Source organism: Vigna unguiculata, chromosome 3 (genome assembly GCF_037176805.1).
Source record: "Vigna unguiculata cultivar grain cowpea cultivar isolate G323 ecotype 2 chromosome 3, ASM3717680v1, whole genome shotgun sequence".
Lineage (NCBI taxonomy): Eukaryota > Viridiplantae > Streptophyta > Magnoliopsida > Fabales > Fabaceae > Vigna > Vigna unguiculata.
Genome location: NC_140794.1, coordinates 61,952,133 through 61,958,157, shown reverse-complemented (window position 1 = coordinate 61,958,157; position 6,025 = coordinate 61,952,133).

The following is a 6,025-nucleotide window of genomic DNA, read 5'->3' as shown; positions in this document are numbered from 1 at the left end:
GAAATCTGTTTATGTTTATAAAAATGAAATTGTGAGGCAATTACAGATAAGGTTGAGTTTAATAAATTAAATTAATGAATAAAAAATATAATAATTTTTTTATCATGTCAGATCATACGGATAAAACATTTTTTTTTAACTGGATAATAATTGAATATCGTTTTACATTTTTTTTAAATTACATAATATGACTAAAATTTAACCTATACTAATAATCGATATATATACCGGTAGTTAATAATCATTTAAAATGTTAAGCTTATCATTTGTACAAAAACAAAGCCAATTAAAAAAAAACTACTTAGTTGCTAAATTAAAAGAAAAAAAATCTATTAAAATTAATTTAAAATGATTTGATTTCTTCTCTGTCCGTCAATATTTAAATATGTAACATCGCACAACAATCACAATTCTAAATTTTATTAGTGAATTGGTAAAAAATAAAACTTAACCATAGAAAAAATAATTTACCATATACATTTTATGCATAATACTAATCGATTTAACTTAGCTTTCTAATCCTTTCCAAACAAGTACATGCACATGGCAGCTAAATATAGTCATATTATATTTAAATCAAATTGTTACATATACAACAAACGTTAGGATAAATTGTCAAAAAAAATTATGAAAAAGCCATGAATTTTAAATTTAGTTTTTCTAACGATGAAATTCATAATTTTACATAGTCCACCATTTTTTTCCATCACATGCGTACACACATAACAAATTACGTGTGGATCCACATATTAAAAATATTTAAGAAAAAATATTTATAAACACCTTCAAGAAGATCTGTTAAGTATTTTCAACAAGAGATTTAACACTTGATATATTTTAGTATCACAAATCTCAACTATATAGATCGTTAAAGGTATATTGAAATCTTAAAGTGTTCTACTTCACTTTTCGAACTTCAAAATTTATTTTGATGATATAATAAACTTTTCTTCTTCGCTCCTCAATATTTAATATCTTAGTTTACGCAACTTAAATCATCAACAATAGAGAATATTTACTTTTATATAGATCTCTTGTTTAGACATACATTCACCCATGCATCTCATATTTGTGACATAAACATGTCATTAACATTCACATTGTATACATATTTTGCAATTCACTTAATTAAAGTAATAAATTCTTCAAACATGTGATTCAATAATTTATTTGTATAAGTACACATACACATAGCATGTATATTTAAATAAAGTGTAAAAAAGATAAATACTAAGCAAATATACTTGTATTTGAATGAAAATAGTTTCACTAAGCAAATATATCAAATAATACACTCATTGAGTGAAGTATCTGATGAAGCACTTGCTGAAGTGAAGTGACTCAGATGATACATTCGCTTAAACATGTATGTTTTTGCTGAGTAAAAATATCAAATAAAAAACTTATTGGAGTGACTCAAACAATACTTCCAAATAACAGTTTTGATAAAACCTCCTACACCATCACATAAACACTATTATAAATAATCATCTCCCTTATTTCAAAATGCATTCCAATTTCACTCCATAAAATTATTTCTTTTAGACTTAACAATGAATTTACTTTACTTTACTTTTAAGACTAAAATAAAGAAAAGATTATGACTAGACAAATAAATAAGAATCCTTTTTCAAAATACAAAACAATAACTTTAAATTCAACATGCATTTAAGGAACATCAAACTTACAGATAATAACAATACTTCAAATTTTACACCTATTAAAGAATGTTAAACACACATCACACATGCAACAAAATTACTTATAATTAAGGAACTTTAGACACAACATGTATCACAACATTAGTTAATTGAAACCTTCGCTAACGAAATATACCTTATTTTATATTTATTAATTAAGATTATCCAAAATAACAATATTTTCCTATAAAATTTAACTACTCCAAAAAAACTCCAATAGTCTGTCTCACATAGAAACTCAATTTTGTCTATAGAAAACTCTTATAAACTATCATATATTTATGTGTTTGTCAAACATAAATACTTATACATAAGCATGCAAACCAGAGGCGGACCTCTTTGGGAGGGAGGGGCCCCGACCCCCCAAAATTTTGATTATTTATATATATATATATATATATATATATATATATATATTAATTTTTTAAATTGTAGGCAATATATATTAAAAATTAAAAAAAAATTATTTTTTATTTCTTTTATTTAAACATAATATTTAATTTAAATACATAATAAAACATAAAATTAAATATAATAACAAATAAAAATATTCAAGTTTAATTTTTCTTTTGGTTTCTACTTTTATTTAAAAATTGACACTAGGACTAGGTTAATTACATCAACAAAGCAAATCATCTATATTAAGAGTCTCAATTTTAATGAAAAGATCATTGATCTCTTTCAAGGAATTTAACGAAATTTATCATAAAAGATTTTGAATTACATCAGTTTTTCAAAAATCAAGATCAAATTGAGATTAAAAAAAAAAAATTGGAGGACCAACTTAAAATTCTTAAAGGAAAGCATGAATCAAAAAAAGTAATTAAACCAATATATTTATTAACATAATTTTTATTTTCCTTTTCATTGTCTTTTTAGTTTTTCACAAATTGTAACAATCTCTCACTCTCATATGTCTACTTTTTGTTTTTAAAGTAAAAAAAAGTTAGACATAAACTCATTATATTTCTCATTTATCCTCTTCCTTTCCCGTCTCTTGTCTTACTTGATAATGAAAACATTATTTTTTTTTATCTCATGAGCTTTTTGTATATTTTTTTATGAATATAGAAAAACATAATAATGTATTATGTATTAATAATAATGAATATATTTTTCTTTTAATAATTACGTGTCTTAATTTTTATTAGATTATGATCAATTATTTTTTAGTATTATTTACAAAAAAGGTACATTGATAAAGAATGGAAGAATAAATTAATCGTTTGAGAGTGATGAAAAGGAAATTATTGACAAACAAGATAGATTTTATCTCTTCACCTATTTTGAAACATTATACTAATTAGAGATGGCAAATAAACCCGTCCCCGTTTTGACGGGGAATCCCCGCATTGACTGGGTATGGGTATGGGTATGGGGAATCCCCGACTTTTTCAGTTGGGTATGGGGATGGGTATGGGGATGTACATATACCCGTCATAATACCCGTCCCCGTCATATTTCCATTCTCGTTTAAATTATTAAAATATTCACAATTATCAAGTAACCCATATATATATATATATATTTTTTTTTCTTTTTTTTCTTTTAATTATTTCACTTGTCATGAAACTTATTCTCATCTCCAATATATTTTTTATCTTATCATAACCTTTATGTAATTATGTTAAAATGATGTATGTTAATAAAAGAAAAATTATGCCTCATATTTGAATATTTATATTATTTTTTAATATTTTTATTTATTATAAATTTTCCTTTCACATGAGAATGTTTATACTCTCAATTTAAGGTAATATAAAAAAAATTCTTTACTTATTATTATTATTAATTTTTGTTTAATTTGAAGAACTCTTTTGTTTCATTAAAATAATTTTCGTTATTTTTCAACCATTAAGTATATATGTTGATATTTGAAAAGTTTTCTTAGTTCTCTAAGATATTTTTCGTTTTATCATACCTTAGTTGTACATTTGATTTCCTTTGTGTGATTTTTTTCGATAGTCTCTCAAATTATTTCTAAAACACACATTTGTTAGTTTTTTAATATTTTTATTTATTTTTTTATTTTCATCATGTAGAATAATATTTCGATATATTCTATCTAATTATTTTTTATTTTATAACTCATTATTAATCATAATGTATTTTTTTCACTTTAAATTCTGTTTGAAGTGGTTAAAATTTTATATATATATATATATATATATATATATATATATATATATATATATATATATATATAATGATATTTAGGAATAGTATATGATAATTCACTACAAGAAAAATATGAAATGGTGACTGATTTAGTTAGTAACCCATATCAGTCACTATTTTTCGTCATTGGTGGTAGTAGTTGATTTATTGTCTGAATCAATGACTAAATTAGTGACCGATTCAATGATCGAATCGGTACTTGATTTAGTGACCAATTTAATTACTAATTTATTTGTAATTTAATGACACATTTTTTGGTCACTAATGATATTTCTATTTATTTTTAACCACTTCAAACATAATTTAATAATCAGTTCTCTAAGGTTTTTTTCATTTTATCATACCTTAATTATACATTTGATTTCCTTTGTGCGATTTCTTTCGATAGTTTCTCAAATTATTTCTAAAACACACATTTGTTAGTTTTTTAATATTTTTATTTATTGTTTATTTTCATCATGTAGAATAATATTTCGATATATTCTATCTAATTATTTGTTATTTTATAACTCACTATTAATCATACTGTAACTTTTTTCACTTTAATTGTATAAATAACTTTTATTTACTACAATATAAAAATTTAATGTAATTTCTATGAATATTTTTTTGTCACTATCCTACATATATTGAAGTTCAAAAGATACAAAATCTATGTCAAAATTTTATTATTATGTTTATTATTTGTTCTATGTGTCATTTTGATCAAGTGATGTATTATAACTTTAATTAGTGTATAAAAAAGAGATTCATTATAATTTAAAAAATTGAAGTAAACAAACATTTAAAATATATTTTAATTTGAATATTTGTTTTCCTTTTATTATGTGTTCTTTGTGTCATTTTGATCAAGTGATATATTATAACTTTTATTAGTGTATAAAAAAAAGATTCATTAGAATTTAAAAAATTGAAGTAAACAAACATTTAAAATATATTTTAATTTGAATATTTGTTTTCCTTTTATATTTTTTTGAAATATTTTTTAGTTTTATCAACTAAGTTCATCAATGTTGTAGTTTGCAAATTTAATAAATGTTTTGGTTCACATGAAATTTTATTTGGTATTCTAATATAAAATGTAAACAATTATAATTTATTTTAAGGTATTTGGCATCGAAGAAAATCCTCCTAATATTGAATATTTCATAATATTATGTTTTCTTTACCGTAATTTTTTTTCTTTTATAAAAATTAATATTGAAGTAGTTAGAACACGGGTACGGGTATGGGTACGAGATTATACCCGTTACCCGGTGGGGATGGGGATGGGAAAAAAGTTTGATACCCGTTGGGTTTGGGTATGGGGATGGGGATGAATTTTTTATGCGGGGATGGGTATGGGATAGCGAAACCCGTCCCCGCCCCGCCCCGTTGCCATCCCTAATACTAATAATAAAAAATGTTCAGTTAGAGAAGTCATTTTTTGAAATATTATACTAATGATAGAATCTAATGATCTCAAAATTATATTACTTTGACCCCTCCGACACTTTTGGTCAAGATCCACCACTGATGCAAACAATCCAACCATTCTAAATAAAATAAGTAAAAACTTTGTCTAAAAAAAATTATATTTAGTGAATCACTTTTCCTCTCTACTGACATCCTTTAGACAAACTAGTACAAAAATTTATAAACAAATATTAAAGAGATAGTATAAAAAATTTGGTTTAAGAAAAATAATGATTCTTATGAAATTAAGTTCAAAATAGTTATATATCATATTTATAAACTTTTAACTTCACTAATAAAATATTCATTATTCATCTCATTTAAACATTTAGATCAAATTACTAACAATATATAGATAATTTTAATTCAATAATTAAATAATTTATATTAACTTAACTATATAAACCAGATTTGAAATATATTAAATGTTTAATTGTTTGTAAATTTTAAATTGATTCAAAATTAAATCTTAAGTAATCAGCTTATTTAATCAGTTAAAGTGATAAAAAACATATATAAGATTATCAAAAAGAATAACTTTTCTCATGATAATAGCAATTTGAGTGGTAAATGCCCAAAGCAAAAACATTCAAATTTCATTCATATATAGCTTTTAAGACTATATTTATTAGCTTTCAAATTAGATACAGAAATAGCAGAAAAAAAAAATGAAGAGATGACTAAACTTATAG